Source organism: Aotus nancymaae, unplaced genomic scaffold, assembly GCF_030222135.1.
Source record: "Aotus nancymaae isolate 86718 unplaced genomic scaffold, 86718_ANA_hifiasm-v0.15.2.pri h1tg000016l, whole genome shotgun sequence".
In the NCBI taxonomy this organism is placed as follows: domain Eukaryota; kingdom Metazoa; phylum Chordata; class Mammalia; order Primates; family Aotidae; genus Aotus; species Aotus nancymaae.
In genome coordinates this window covers 25,448,766-25,466,496 of record NW_026988428.1, presented here as the reverse complement: position 1 = coordinate 25,466,496, position 17,731 = coordinate 25,448,766, and the positions used below count along the sequence as shown (strand labels likewise).

General features: G+C 36.2%; 1 long non-coding RNA gene across 1 annotated transcript in view; it reads right to left on the bottom strand.

The window, feature by feature from the left end:
• Nucleotides 1–17,731, bottom strand: part of LOC110567207 (uncharacterized) — a 174,116-nt gene that overhangs the window by 95,442 nt on the left and 60,943 nt on the right. The window contains exon 3 of the long non-coding RNA XR_002477654.2: nt 17,314–17,461. This is a non-coding gene — a long non-coding RNA (uncharacterized LOC110567207). The remainder of the gene's footprint in view (nt 1–17,313; nt 17,462–17,731) is intronic.

Genomic DNA, 17,731 nt, shown 5'->3' with positions numbered 1-17,731 from the left:
TGCTGCCTTTTTTCAGAGATGCCCTGCCCCACAAGGTGGTAGTCTAGCTACAGTCTGCCAGCAGAGGTGTTACTGAACTGCCAGCTGCTGTGTGAACTTCCTGTTAGAAGTGCATCAGTAATGGTGGACTGCCTCAGTAATGGTGGACTGCCTCAGTAATGGTGGACTGCCTCAGTAATGGTGGACTGCCTCAGTAATGGCGGATTGCCTCAGTAATGGCTGACGCCCTTCCCCTCACTGAGCTGGACTGTCCCAGGTCCAGCTGCACTTGTTGTGAAACTCTCAATCCAGAGTGTTTCAGATTGCTGGTCTTTGTTGAGGGGGGGTACCCACTGAGCCAGATTGCCTGGCTCCCTGTTTCAGCACCCTTTTTTTCAGTTGAATGGGGGGCTCTGCATCCCAGGCACTCCAGGCACCTGTTGAAACGGCCACCCAGATTTGTGCGAGTTTTTGTGCAGAGACCTACAGCGCCAGCTGAAACAGCTGTGCTGGAAACTCGTGGCGCTTTTCAGCCTGGGAATCTCCTGTTCTGTGAGCAGTAAAAACTCATTTGGAAATGCAGTGATCACTCACCCTCTTCATTCTTCTTGCTGGGAACTGCACTCTAGAGCTGTTCCTATTCGGCCATCAGGACGAAAGAATTTAAATAGCAGCCCTTGAGTCCCAGATCTTCCCACTGACATAGTCTACCCAAATGAGAAGAAATCAGAAAAACAAATCTGGTAATATAAAAAAAACCAAGGTTCTTTAACAACCCCAAATGATCACACTAGCTCACCGACAATGGATCAAAACTAAGACAAAATCTCTCTGAATTGCCAGAAAAAAAAATCAGAAGGTTGACTACTAAGCTAATCAGAAGGCACCAGAGAAAGGTAAAGTCCAACTTAGAGAAATCAAAAACATTATATAGGACGTGAATGAAAAAAATCTCCAGTGAAATAAATAACATTAAATTTAAAAAAACTTCTGGAAATGAAGGACATACTTAGAGAAATACAAAATACACTAGAAAGTCTCAGCAATAGTATTGAACAAGTAGAAGAATGAACTTCAGAGCTCAAAGACAAGGCTCTTGAATTAACCCAACCCAAAAAAGACAAAGCAAAAATAATTTTTAAAAATGAGCAAAGCCTCCAAGAAGTTTGGGATTATGTTAAACAGTCAAATCTAAGAAAAATTGGTGTTCCTGAAGAAGAGAAATCTAAAAGTATGGAAAATGTATTTGAGGTAATAATCAAGAAAAACTTCCCCAGCCTTGCTAGAGATCTAGATATTCAAACATAAGAAGCTCAAAGAACATCTGGGAAATTAATTGCAAAAAAAATTATTGTCCAGGCATATAGACATTATGTTATCTAAAGTCAAGATGAAAAAAAGAATCTTAAGAGCTATGAGGCCAAAGCATCGGGTAACCTATAAAGGAAAACATATCAAATTAACAGCAGATTTCCCAGCAGAAACCCTACAAGTTAGAAGGGATTATGGTCATAACTTTGCCTCCTTAAACAAAACAATTATCAGCCAAGAATTTTGTATCCAGTGAAACTAAGCTTCATAAATGAAGAAAAGATACAGTCTTTCTCAGACAAATAAATGCTGAGAGAATTTGCCAACACCAAGCCAGCACTACAAAAACTGCTGGAAGGAGCTCTACATCTTGAAACAAATCCTCAATATACACCAAAATAAAGTCTCCTTAAAACATAAACCTCACAGGACATATAAAACAATAACACAAGGGGAAAAAAATAACATGTTATTCAGGCAACAAATAGCACAATGAATAGAATAATTCCTCACATCTAAATACCGACATTGAAGGTAAATGGCCTAAATGTTCCACTTAAAAAATACAGAATGGCAGAATGGATTAAAATTTCACCAATCAAGTATCTGCTGTCTTTGAGGCTCACCTGACTGATAAGGAATCATATAAACTTAAGGTAAACAGGTGGAAAAAAATATTCCATGCAAATGGACACCAAAAGTGAGCAAGAGAAGCTATTCTTACATCAGAAAAAGCAGACTTTAAAGCAACAGCAGTTAAAAAAGACAAAGAATGACATTATATAATGATAAAAGGACTAGTCCAACAGTAAAATATCACAGTCCTAAATATATATGCACCTAATGCTGGAACTCCCAAATGTATAAAACAATTACTACTAGACCTAAGAAATGAGACAGACGGCAATAATAGTGGAGGACTTTAATACTCCACTGACAGCACTAGATAGATCATCAAGACAGGACGTCAGCAAATAAACAATGAACTTAAACTATACCCTAGAACAAATGAACTTAACAGATATTCACAGAACATTCGACCCAACTCCAGAATATACATTGTATTAATCAGTACATGGAACATTTTCCAAGATAGACCATATGATAGGCCACAAAACATGTCTTAACACATTTAAGAAAATTGAAATTATAGCAAATATTTTCTCAAATCATTCAAATTAAATGAAACAAAATTGAAAATCAACTCCAAAAGGCACCCTCAAAACCATGTAAATACATGGAAATTGAATAACCTGTTCCTGAATGATTTTTGGGTCAACAATGAAATCAAGATGGAAGCTATAATATTCTTTGAGCTGAATGGTAATAGTGAGACAACCTATCAAAGCCTCTGGGATACAGCAAAAGCAGTGCTAAGAGGAAAGTTCATAGCAAGCATTAAACGCCTGTATCAAAAGATCTGAAAGAACACAAATAGACAATCTAAGTTCATACCTCAAAAAACTAGAGAAACAAGAACAAACCAAACCCAAACCCAGCAGAAGAAAAGAAATAACCAAGATCAGAGCAGAACTAAAGGAACTTGAAACAATAAAAAAACTATACAAAAGATAAATGAAACAAAAAGCTGGTTCTTCGAAATGATAAATAAAATTAAAAGACCATTAGCAAGACTAACCAAGAAGAGAGAAGATCCAAATAAGCTCACTTAGAAACAAAATGGGAGATATTACAACCAATACCACAGAAATACAAGAGATTATTCAAAGCTACTGTGAACACCTTTTCACGCATAAACTAGAAAACCTAGAGGAGATGGATAAATTCCTGGAAATATACAACCCTCCTAGATTAAACCAGGTAAAGAACTAGAAGCTCTAAACAGACTAATAACAAGCAGGAAGATTGAAATGGTAATTTAAAAGTTACCAAGAAAAAAATTCCAGGACCAGATGATTCACAGCTGAATTCTATCAGATAGTCAAAGAATTTGTACCAATCCTATTGACACTATTCCAGAAGACAGAGAAAGAGGGAACATTCCCTAAATCATTCTATGAAGCTGGTATCATTCTAATATCAAAACCAGGAGAGTACATAACAAAAAAAGAAAACTACAGACCAATGAAGATAGATGCAAAAATCCTCAAGAAAATACTAGCTAACCAAATTCAACAGCATATTAAAAAGATAATCCACCATGATCAAGTGGGTTTCATACTAGGGATGCAGGGATGGTTTAACACATGCAAGTCAATAAATGTGATGCACCACATAAACAGAATTAAAACCAAAAATCACATGATCATCTCAATAGATGCAAAAAAAGACCTGACACAATCCAACATTCCTTTAAGATTAAAACCCTCAATAAAATTGGCATAGAAGGGACATACCCAAAGGCAACAAAAGCTATCTATGACAAACCCACAACCAACATTATACTAAAAGGGAAAAGTTGAAAGCACTCCCCCTGAGAACTGGAACACAGCAAGGATGCCTACTTTCACCACTTCTATTCAACATAGTACTAGAAGTCCTAGCCAGAGCAATCAGACAAGAGAAAGAAATAAAGGACATCCAAGTTAATAAAGAGGAAGTCATATTGTCACTGTTTGCTGATGACATGATTGTATACCTAGAAAACCATGAAGACTCATCCAAAAAGCTCCTAGAACTGGTAAATGAATTCAGCAAAGTTTCAGGATACAAAATTAATGTACAAAAATCAGTAGCTCTGCTATACACCAACAGCAACCAAGCTGAAAATCAAATCAAGAACTCAACCCCTTTTACAATAGCTGCAAAAATAAAATAAAATAAAATACTTAGGAATATATCTAACTAAGGAGGTGAAAGGATTCTACAAGGACAACTGTGAAATACTGCAGAAATAAATCATAAGTGGAAATAAATGGAAACACATTCCATGATCATGGATGGGTAGAGTCAATTTTGTAAAAATGACCAGACTGCCAAAAGCGATATACAAATTAAATGAAATTCCCATCAAAATACCACTGTCATGCTTCACAGAACTAGGGAAAAACAATCCTGAAACGTATATGGAATCAAAAAAGCCTGCAAAGCCAAAGCAAGACTAAGCAAAAAGAACAAATCTGGAGGTATCACATTACTCTACTTCAAACTGTACTATAAGGCCATAGTCATCCAAACAACATGGTACTGGTATAAAAACAAGCATAGAGACCAATGGAACATAATAGAAAACCCAGAAATGAAGTCAAATATTTACAGTCAACTGATCTTCAACAAAGCAAACCAAAACATAAAGTGGGGAAAGGACGCCCTATTCAACAAATGGTACTGGGATAATTAGCAAGCCACATGTAGATGAACAAAACTGGATCCTCATCTCTCACCTTATATAAAAATCAATGCAAGATGGATCAAAGACTTAAATCTAAGACCTGAAACTATAAAAATTCTAGAAGATAGCATTGGAAAAATCCTTCTAGACATTGGCTTAGGCAAAGACTTTATGACCAAGAACCCAAAAGCAAATGCAACAAAAACAAAGATAAGCCCAGGCAAAGTGGCTCATGCCTGTAATCCTAACATTTTGGGAGGCCAAGATGGATGGATCACCTGAGGTCAGAAGTTCAAGACCAGCCTGGCTAACATCGTGAAACCCCATCTCTACTAAAAATACAAAATTAGGTGGGTGTGGTGGTGAACACCTGTAATCCCAGCTACTCGGGAGACTGAGGCAGGAGAATCACTTGAACCCAGGAGGTGGAAGTTGCAGTGAGCTGAGACCACACCACTGCACTCCAGCCTGGGTGACAGAGTAAGACTCCATCTCCAAAAAACAAACAAACAGAAACAAAGATAAGTAGCTGAGACTTAGTTAAACTAAAAAGCTTCTGCACAGCAAAAGAAACAATCAGCAGAATAAACAGGCAACACGCAGAGTGGGAGAAAATCTGCAATCTGCACATCTGACAAAGAACTAATATTCAGAATCTAAAAGGACCTCAAACAAGTCAGGAAAAAAAATCCCATCAAAAGTGGGCTAAGAACACGAATAGACAATTCTCAAAAGAAGATATACAAATGGTCAACAAACAAATGAAAAAAATGCTTAATGTCACTAATTATCAGGGAAATGCAAATCAAAACCATAATGTGATATGACCTTACTCCTGAAAGAATGGCCATAATCAAAAAATCAAAAACTAATAGATATTGGCATGGATGTGGTGAAAGGGGAACACTTTTACACTGCTGGTGAGAATGTAAACTAGTACAACCACTATGGAAAACAGTGTGGAGATTCGTGAAAGAACTAAAAGTAGAACTACCATTTGATCCAGAAATTCCACTGCTGGGTATCTACCCAGAGGAAAATAAGTCATTATACAAAAAAGATACCTGCACACCCATGTTTATAGCAGCACAATTTGCAATTGTAAAAATCTGAAACTAGCTTAAGTGTCCATCAATCAATGAGTGGATAAAGAAACTGTGGTATATATACCATGGAATACTACTCAACCTTAAAAAGGAACAAAATAATGGCACTGACAGCAACCTGGAAGAAATTGGAGACCATTATTCTAAGTGAAGTAACTCAGAAATGGAAAACCAAACATTGAATGTTCTCACTCATAAGCGGGAGCTAAGCTATGAGAATGCAAAGGCATAAGAATGATACAATGTACTTTGGAAACTCGGGGGAAATAGTGGCAGGGATGTGAGGGATAAAGACTATACATTGGGTAAAGTGTACACTGCTTGGGTTATGGGTGCACCAAAATCTCAGAAATCACTACTGAAAAACTTATTCATGTAATCAAACACAACCTGTTCCCCAGAAACCAATTGAAATAATTAAATAATTCCATTATAAAGATATATTCATGCAAATGTTCATTGCAGCACTATGCACAATATCAAGGTCATGGAAGCAACCTAAATGCCATTCAATGATAGACTAGATAAAGAAAATGTGGTACATATACACCATGGAATACCATGTAGCCATAAAAAAGAATGAGATCGTGTCTTTTGCGGGAACATGGATGGAGCTAGAAGCTATTATCCTTAGCAAATTAATACAGGAACAGAAAACTAAATAATGCACGTTCTTACTTACAAGTGAGTGTTAAATAATAAGAACTAATGAACTCAAATAAGGAAACAACAGACACTGGGGTCTACTTAAGGGGGATGAGTGGGAGGAGGGAGAGGAGCCAAAAAGATAACTATTGGGTATTGGGCTTAATAGCTGGGTGATGTAATAATATGTACAGCAAACCCTTGTGACACCTGTTTACCTATATAAAATAAAACTTTCACATATATTTCCAAATATAAAATAAGTTAATTTTTTAAAATGTGATATATATATATATATACACACACACACAATGGAATAGTATTTAGCCATAAAAAAGAATGAAATCCTGTCATTTGTAACAGCATGGATGGAACTGGAGGTCATTATGTTAAGTGAAATAAGCCAGGCACAGAAAGACAAGCTTTGCATGTTCTCACTTATTTGTGGGAGCTAAAAATTAAAACATTTGAACTCACAGAGATAAGGAGTAGAACTACGGTTACCAGACAGTGGGAAGGGTAGTTGTTGTGGAGGGTGAGGGAAGGTAGGGGGAAGTGGGGATAGCTAACGAGTATGAAAATATCGTTAGAGAGAATGAATAAGATCTAGTATTTGTCCAACAGGGTGACTATAGTCAACAATAATTTATTAAACATTTTAAAATAACTAAAAGAGTATAATTGGATTCTTTGTAACACAAAGATAAATGCTTGAGGGGATGGGTACTCCATTTATCTTGATGATGTGATTACTACACACTATATGCCTGTATCGAAATATCTCATGTACCCCTTAAATATATACACCCACCATGAACCCACAAAAACTTAAACATTTTTAAAAATAAAAATAAAAGTATCAACTTTCTTTGAATAAGATACTCAAGACTTTCTTGCAGAAAACTACAAAACTTAATTGAGATAAATTTAGAATGGCATAAAGAGAGAGAGATACATTGTGTATGAATGCAACTTCCAACATTGCAAAAATATGTTTTCTTCAATCAAAATAACATGACTTTCTGTGGAACATGACAAGCTGATTATAAAATTGTAATGAAAATGGCAATGGACCAAAAATCATCAATATACTCTTTAAGAAGAGAAACAAGGTAGGATGATTTGCTATACCGCATATCAAGACTTATTAGACAGTAAGTAAGAAAAATATAGACAACTATACCAACAGAATATAATACAAAAGAAAAAGACCATTGTTTATATAGAAACTTGATATACAATACAGTAACCACTAAAGAACAGTGAGGAAAATTCAGTATTTTGAATAAATGATTCTGGGAAGACTGGATATCCGTTTGGAAACAGAATAGAATCTTAATTACCTGCCTCCTACTCTACACAAAAGGCCATTCCAAGTAGAACTTAGATATAAATACGACAGACAGAAAAATAAACTTTCTAGAGAAAAACATAATAGAATATTTTCATCATCTAGGCTAGTCTTAAACAGGAAACAAAAACCAGTTTCTAATTGTGTAGGAAAAGATGAAAAATTTGGATTGCAGTTAGATAGATAACTTCTTTTCATCAAGACACTTTAAGAACATGGGAATTGGAGATGATGTTTGCAAAACACACAACTAACAAAGAGGTTGAATCCAAAGAATGTTTTTTAAAAATCTCTTCAAATCAATAAGAGAAAGAACAGGCAACACAACAAAAAAGTGGGCAAAGACTTAAACAGGCATTTCACAGAATAAGATATCTAAATGGCCTGTAAACACACAAAGAAAGGCTCGACCTCATCAGTCATTAAGGAAACACAATTAGTATCACATTGTGAAACCATTATAATGGTTATATTAAGAAGACTGAAAATACCAGATGTTTGCAAGGATATGAAACAATTGAAACTCTAATAATGCTGACAAGAGTATAAACTGGTACAACCACTTTGGAATACTATTTGCCATTGTCCACTAAATTTAAAAATATGCAAAAATCAATGACTCCCTACTTCTACTCCTAGATATATACCCAATATAAATGCATACAGCGTTTAGCCAAAGGTGTATACAAGAAAGGTTGTAGCAATATTACTGGAAATAGGCAAAATTTAGAAACATCTCCAATGTTCATCTACAATAGAATGGATATATGTGATATATTCATGAAATTGAATAGTATACAGCAGTAAAAAGGAATTAATCCAAGATACACATGACAGAAATAATTAGTCTCACAAACATAATGTTGATCAAAAGAAGCCATACACAGAAGAATATATATTGCAGGCATTTATATTGCTTTTAAAAATAGGCAAAATCAAATTATAGTGCTAGAAACGCATTCTTTGGTGGAAAACTATAAAGAAAATCAAAGAAGTAATTAGCATAGTAATTAGCGTAGTGGCTATTTTTGAATTGGTAGTGATTGGAAAGCTGCATGAGGTGGCTTCTAGGATATAAGGAATGCACACATTCATGCGGTAGGTGACAATCACATGAGTTTTCTCTGTAATCACTGAGTTATGTATTTTAAATTTTGTCTACTTTTCTTTCTGCATTATTTCATAGTGGAGAAAAGTTAAAAAATGAAAGAAGCAGATGAAAGAGTCTGTCAATTCGTTTTAAAATGCTGCAAAAAGATCAAATGGAATGAGGGGAAAAAAGCTTTAACATTTGATAGTTACAGGTAATATACAGCCTTTAGAAGAAGTTTCAGGGAAGTCGTAGGGAGAAGTTGAAGAGCCAGAAGTCACGAGTTAAAGATAAGCAGATAACAGGAAGCAAGGACAGTGAGTCCCGCCTACTCCACTTTGGAGGGAAAGAAAGAAAAAGGCACGATGCGGGAGGCTGAGGCAGGAGAATCACTTGAACCCAGGAGGTTGCAGTGAGCCGAGATAGCACCATTGCACTCCAGCCTGGGCAACAAGTGAAACTCTGTCTCAAAAAAAAAAAAAAAAGAAAAAGAAAAAGGCACAATGATAGCAAGGAAGGATGATGCCACCATTTTATTTCTTGGTGTGTATCTGTTAAAACTGAAAGGATTTGTAAGTACCTTAGTGGACAAAGGAAAATGAACCAGTAGAAAGGGAAATGGTAAAAAAATTAACAGAGAGGTGATAATTACCGGATCAACAACCTCTACACTATGGCCACAAAACCTTTTCACCCTTTTACATCCCCTCCTGCCCTTTGCCCTACATTTAGCAGAGTATGTGGGAAAGGAAGTCAAAATAAGAAAAATAAAAGAAAGCTCATGTGCTCCTTTGTCCATCACCAGTTTCCCACCCAAGAATAGATTTGAGTAAAGAGAAAGGGAAGTTTTGCACCGAATGAGGGATTAACATTCTAAAATAAATTGAGCTAGAGTTTGGAAGGCTTGAAAATGGAATGTTTTCTTATGCCTGAAATTGCCCTAAGCAGCAATGAGATTCATTGGTGGTAAAGCAAAAGGGGAAGATGAAGCCAAGGTTCAACAAAACTTAGACAATTAGGCAAAAGGAATAAGCTTTAGTGATCACATCATAGAATGATGACTATAGTAAATAATAATGCACTACGTATTTCAAAATTGCTCAGAGAGCAGACTTTACCCGTTTACACCATAAACAAACAGTAAGTATGGGAGGTGATGAATCTGTTAATTGGTTTGATTTAATCATTTCGCAATGTAAACATAGATCAAAATATCACTTTGTATTCCGTAATATACAAAATTATTATTTGTCAATTAAAAATAACATTTAGAAAAAACTTAAAGACATTAGTGAGAGAGAAATAAAGCTGGTTAATGATCTCCCCTGTGGTTTTCCACCCAGTCTCCCTCCATAACCTTTTCAGGGCTGAAGCTCTCATTTCTCCAGTATCACGGGTGTTGGCAGCTGTCTGCTCTTAGCATTCTCAGGGTTGTCTGAAGCCAAAGACAACCACATTTCTGAGGTCACGCCTCCTTCCTGTATCCCATGACTGGCCCATGTAGAACACTGTGAAGGGCTCACCTGACTCCAGAGATCCCCATGGAATGAAATGAGGCCTTTGCTGTGACTGCCACTCAGCTTATCCTTTTACCCCAGGGTTTCTCAAAATTAGCACTGCTGACATTTTGAGCTGGATGGTTCTGTTTCGTTGGCCACCCTGCATATTACAGGGTATTTAGCAGTGTCCTTGTCTCTATCCACTAGATGCCAGTATGTCTCCAGATGTTACTGAATACATCCTGGGGTTCCAAACCCTCCCAGTTGAGAACCATGATGCGATCCTGCCCTTTTGACACCCCTGAGGCGCTGATCCTAAGAGCATTCCCCAATAAACTTCCTGCATACAAATCACCAGGTCTGTAGCACACCCCAACAGATTCAGTTCACTCAATAAGCAGGTGTTTATTTATTAGTAAATTATACCTGTACTACTGTAATTATATCATAAACACTATAAAGCATAAACAAAAAACAATTTAGGTGAGGTTAAAAAAATAAACATAATTAGTAGTCCTAGCATTTTCCCCTACTCCTCAAAAGAATGTTTACTAACACCTCCTAGGGAGCCTAAACCCTATCTATATTGGAGACGAGTACCCTGGGAGATGGGAGGCATCAGCAAGAAGAATGTAGGTGGAGTGTTCAGTCTTACTATGACTGAGTTAGGGGGAAATGAGGAGGAATCTTAAAGATTTTAGGGGTGATATAATGATGGGCAGCAAGACAGAAAAAGTCTTCGGTGTATATCCAGGTGGCATTGATCACTTCAGTAAGTATTAGATAAAAGGAACTTGTAGCTAAATAAAGAGCATGTCTTACAGTGTCCACAAATTACCTACTTAAATTCCTACAAAACAAAAAGTAAAACAAAAGTTTAAAAAGTAGCAAGGGCAATGAGAAGTAAATATAAGAAAGAGCATGAATCAAAAGTTCAGAGGAAATTGCTTTTAATTGTATCATTATCGGTAGGCCAGGCACGGTGGCCCATGCCTATAATCCCAGCATTTTGGAAGGCCGAGACATACAGATAATTGGGCCCAGAAGTTTGAGACCCGTCTGGGTAACACGGTGAAACCCTGTCTCTACAAAAAATATAAAAATTAGATGGGTGTGGTGGTACATGCCTGTAGTCCCAGCTACTCAGGAGGCTGAGGTGGGAGGTTCACCTGAGTGTGGGGAGGTAGAGGCTGCAGTGAGCCATAATTGTACCACTGCACTCCAGCCTGAGTAATAGAGACTCTGTCTAAAAAAAAAAAAAGTGTCATTATTGGATTCTAGATAAATTATTAAACTTCCAGCACATTCTTTTACCTCTAAACTTAAAATTAGGTCGCCACACAATTTTATGAGCTTATTAATATAATGCTATACCATTAGAAATAAATAGAAATTTTTAGAGATTCACAAAGAAATTGACAGATAATTATAGTAAGATACTTCATTCCATTGTCAGTCCATTTTAGACAGAGTAGTAAAAATAAATGAGGTACAGGCTTTGAATAACGTAAGTAATAATGTTGAAAACATGCTTTTTTCAATTTACATTTAAGGCCCAAGTTTCTAACCACTCTTGGAGCACTCCTCCACCTTTGCTGAGAGTGAGAGAGTTGCAGAGTAATAATCCACATATCCTCAGAGCCAAGTTCCTCAAAGATGGAGCTATCCACCTCTGTGTACTCTAGAAAAGCATGGGACAAGCTCTTTCCTCAAACACCACGGTAAATGTCTATTTAATATTATATCAAAAAAAAAAAAGAAATAATTTAAGAGAAACTTGATTGGAACATAATTTTTTTTTTTGGTAGTCAAAAAGTAAAATAAAACAAACGATCAACAACAATGCGACTGATCAGCCTACCTAAAACGGAGCCATCATCAAAACCAAATAATGTGTGTTCAACTCTATGTCAATAAAATGTAAACCTTAGATGAAACTGATAAACCCTTAGAAAAATATAACCTCCCAATACTGACTCGCCAAAAAATACTTTGTATTGTAACTGTTAAGTTGGCTAAGCATTTAAAAATCTACATTCAAAGAATAAGTGAGCTGAAATAAATTTACAAGGCGAGTTCCACCAAACTTTCAAAACTAGGTTATCCCAATCTTATTAAAACCCTTAAAAAATGAACAAAGAGGGAACAAACATTCTCCATATCAAATTCACAGGGAAAAAACCAAAGGACATGGAGGGCCTAGCTGCAGAAGAAATGCAAAATACAAATGGACATATTAAAAAAGATCCAACTGCACTACTAGCTACAAATTCAAATTAAAACCATAATTAGATGCCAGTTCTGCTTCTCAAATTTGCAATAACTTTGTGAGTGTAGTGCATTGAAGACTAGTAAGGAAACAAATTGTTAAAACTTTTATAGAGAGCAACCAGAGAAATCTGGCAAGATGCATCAAAAGCCATTTAAAATGTATATTTTAAATACACTTATTCTACTTATAAGAATGTGACTAGCAAATAATCAGAAATATGGGCAAATAGGGATGTCTATTACAACATGATTAAAAATAAGAATTAAAATTATAATATTCACATGTGGGAGAATGATTAAGTATATCCTAATATATTCATTCAAAAGAGTGGTTTGCATCATGTAAGTAACACAAAGAATTCAAATAATTCAAAGAATATTTAGCAACCTACAAAAAAGATAATGGCGCAATATTATACATGCATAGTGGAATACAAAACTAGAGGTGAAACATGATCCCAACTTTATATGAAAAACACTGAAGATTAAGATTAAAGACATCAAAACATTGATAGAGGTTCATATGGTTTGGCTGTGTCTCCCCCACAAATATCATCTTGAATTGTAATTCCCATAATCCCCATGTGTTGTGGGAGGGACCTGATGGGAGGTAATTTAATCCCAGGTGTGGTTACCCTCATGCTGTCCTCGTGATAGTGAGTGAGTTCTCACGAGATCTGATGATTTTATAAGGGGTTTTTCCCCCTTTTGCTCAGCACTTCTTGCTGCTGCCATGTGAAGAAGGATGTGTTTGCATTCCCTTCCACCATGATTGTTAAGTTTCCTGAGGCCTCCCCATTCCTGAGAAACCATGAGTCAAGCAAACCTCTTTCCTTTATAAATTACCCAGTCTTGGGTATGTCTTTATTAGCAGCATGAGAATGGACTAATACAGAGCGACATAATTTTTATGTAGCTAAGAACATATGTGATTTTTTTAATTCCTTTGTTTTCCCCAAGTTTTCTGTGAGTATATATCACTTTATAACCAAAAGAAAAAAAGTCTTTTTAAGGATCTGATAAACTTATCTATGGTGTAGGGGTTATAACTAGAATAGAGGTTAAATAGAATGAATGGAAAAACTAACATCACTTTAGGAAACATTGAAAGATAATTAAGAAGAATAAGTAAAAAACACAAACTATTTGGAGCTGAATACACATAGATTTTTTTTTTCTTAAATAGGGTCTTACTCTGTCACCCAGGCTGGAGTACAGTGAGGTGATCATGGCTCACTGCAGCCTTGACCTCCTCAGGCTCAGGCCTCCCAGCTCAGCCTTCCCAGTAGCTGGGACCATAGGCATGCACTACCACACCTGGCTAATTTTGCACTTTATTTTTTTTTCAGAGACAGGGTTTTGCCATGTTGCCCAGGCTGGTCTTGAACTCCTGGGCTCAAGTGATTCACCTGCCTCAGCCTCCCAAAGTGCTGAGATTACAGGCATGAGCTACCACACCGAGCCTAAACATAGTCTTGATTTAACTACCTATTAAACATATCATATTTGGAGCTTTCTTACCTACAGGTGAAATACCCTTCCTTGCATGACCCTTGTCTGAAACTGATGAGCTTACATACTTAATGGGCCTGGCACAATGTCAAACATAGAGTAGATTTTCCATAAAAGTTTCACCACGTTCCATTACTGATACCTAGATCTTATCTTTTGATTGCTCAGCTTTAATCTTTTGCCTAAGATCAAGTTAATGTTGCCAGTATTTCCACTACGATCAATTAAAACTTGATTCCATAAGGTCTTATCCATGTAAGGTGAATTTAAAATGACATTTGGTATAGCTAAATTCAAAAATACATCTTCTTTCATAATTAATAAAGACAGGAAATTATTTATTCAAAGAGGACTGAACAAGAATGTTACCTGAATTGACAATTATTTGACTAATCTTACGAATCATTTCATTTAAAAGTCAAATCAGTTGTATGTGGAGATGACTAAAGTGAGTCAATTTATTAATTAGATGAACTCTAGTTACCCATTATCTTCCCTATCAGGAATTTGTAAAGGACAAAAATGTCCATGTTGTTGTGAAAGGCAAAATTAGAACACTTCTCATTGAACTGTTACATAAACTGTTCTTGTATGTTCTAATTTTATTTAAAATTAGAAATAGTTTCAGAGGTATAAATAGAGTCAATAAATAGTGATATGTAATCAGTATTTGATGTTGATAAATTTTTATTGATTTTACTGTGTTGATAGCAAAGAACTTAAGTTCTTTAAAGGAACACTAGGCACCATGTTTCCAAAATATCTGGCTTGTTTAAATATACACAAAACAGAACTATACATTCATACATAAATAATCTAGATTAAGAGAACAGTTTGTACAATGACTTTGTACTGGCCTATATTTTTATTATCTCAAGCAAACATTCTTTGTCATGAGTCCTTGAATAAACAAAGAAAATATATCAGTGTAAGGAAAATGAATTTTGCTTTTTTGGGCATAACGTTTTATTTCTCTTCAACACAAAGCTGAAAAATTGAGCAGTGATGCCTGTCAGCTTATTCTTTTCAGCTGAATGGAATGGAAAATCACACAAAATTGAACACAGAAACTGCTTTGACCTTCTCGATTGGAAATGGAAGTGTTTACTCAAGCATTTACATGGTGGCCCTGGCTCATGGTGCCCTTGATTAATATAAACTGTTTTTCTAGAGGCATAAGATAAGCAGCTCAAGGCATATGCTTTTTTCACCTCATCTCTGCTAAACTTCCCCATCTAGCACAACTTAGAGGCCTTGAAAAAAAAATCCTTTGTCTTTTCTCACCTGGACTCCTGTAACAGGAACCCAACAGTTCTGCAGGCTTACACTCCTGCCATTTTATAATCTATTCTCCACAGAGCACCAGAGCCATCTTTACAAAATGCAAATCAGATCCTCTTCCTTCCTTAGTTAAAACACTCAAATGGCAGCCAATCGTAATTAGAATAAAATCTGAACCTCTTCCACATCTGACTTCATCTTGTTCTACTAACCCTTTCCTCACTGGGCTGTAACCACGCTCTCCTTTTTACTGTTGCTGAATCACACCAAGTTCATCCCCACTGCAGGACCTTGGCCTTGCTGTTCCCTCCACCAGGAATGCGTTGCTCCTAGACTGTACCACATCTGCCTTCTTTATCTGCATGCAGGTCTTGGCTCAAATATCATCTTTTCAAAGAGATCTTCTAACTTTCTAATCCAAAGTTGAACACCCCTGCTCCTTCATTATCTTCCGTAGGCCAGCCATTGTTGTTCCCATATGACTTATTACTGGCTGGCATTATTTCATTCATTTATTTTCTTGTTTATTGTTTTCTACTCTTCACTAAAATTTAATTGCCAGGAAGGCAAATATCTTGTTGATTGTACTGCAGTATTCTTAACATCTAGGATAGTGATTAACACATAATGTTCAGTTGGTAAATATTTTTTATATGAACATTCATCTGTGCAACTAATCAACTGAAGTTTTTTATTTACAAGCAACAGAAACTAACTCTAGTGAATTGGAGCAGAAAAGTACCTACTGAAAATATGTTTAATTTTATGTGTCAACTTGATTGGGTTACTGGGTACCCAGATATTGGGTCAAACATTATTCTGAGTGTTTCTATAATGGTAGTTTTAGATGAGGTTAACATTTAAATTGGTAGACTGAGTAAAACAGATTGCCCTGATTTCAGTGGCAATCATTCAGTTGGTTGAAGAAAGGTCTAAATAGAATGAAAAGGCTGACCTCCCTGGAATAAGAGAAAATTCTGCTTTCCTGACTGCATTTGAACTAGATATTGACTTTTTTCCTTTTTTGAAACTTGAACAGAAACATTGGTTCTTCCTGGGTCCCGCACCTGCCAGGCTTTAGACTGGAACTACACCATGGGATCTCTCAGGTCTCCAGCTTATCGACTTGTTCTGCAGATCTTGAGACTTTCCAGACTCCACAGTCATGTGAGCCAATGCCCTCTACTAAATACTTGATCTCTGTACATATGCATGTTCTATTGGTTGTTTCTCTGGAGAATCCTAACTAAAACAAAAGGATATCAAGTGGCTTACAGAATAGCCAGAATAACTGGAGAAAGAGCCTTGGAAAATGGGGAGGAACAAAGCCCTTAGAAGGCCAGAACCACAACTGAAATAACACTAAGGAAAAGTCTGGCTAGAACAATGCTGCCTTTAGCCCTCCTAGTCGTGGCCACTGGACACTCCACTGCTGTTGCCATTGCCATAGCTGCTGCTGTCTGCTGGTGCTTCTCACCACCAGGCTGAACTCTCATTATCCTTGCTGCTTTATTTCCTTTTCTCTATGCTTAAGTTTCCCTGCAGCAACAGTCTTGGCCACATGTCCACAACCCTACTTGAGGTTAAATTATTAAGAAAAAGAAAACAGCGTCTGGCCTTTGAGGTTTTTGTAATAAAAAATAGGTCTTGTCACCATAAAATCATAAAATGTGAAAAGCACATCATTGATTTTTATATTTTTTCATTAGCTATGACCTAGAAATACATTGATCTTGCTATGATTGTCACTGATCTTTTCATTTATTCAACAATCATATATTAAATATCTTCTAATTTCCTCTATGATATTTGCTGAGTTAATAAAGAGTTACAGAAACATGACCACAATCTCATGATTGGCTAAAATTAGTGCCATCAAATATGAGGAGTTCAATAAAATCCTAACGATCTCTATAAAATCCTATAGATGCCTAGGTATCTACAGGCAGCTTTGAAAGGCTGATAAAAAGACTTACCTCCACTGCAAGGCCAAGAATTTGTAATTATGTAGATCTCTTGTATGAGTTCCTCTTCACTGCAGAGATAGATTTGGACCCTAGACCCAGATGTTGCATTTTCTTACTAAACAACTATGGGCAGGTCTCTAAGCCTCGGTTCCTTTATCTAGAAAATGAGAATAATAACAAAATTATTATTATTAATAGATCCTTCCACTACTTCCTAACCAAGTTTTTCTGAGGATCATATAGGATAATACACGAGTAGGTCTCAAATGAAAGGTATGCAAAATACATGTAAAATATCAATAGTATTGTTATGTAAGTAGTAAGACCCTATTGCAATTGAAAGCCACATCCATTCTAATTACAAGACCTACTCTCTTAGTTTTGTGATGCTGTAACAAAAATACTTGAGATTGGCTAATTTGTGAAA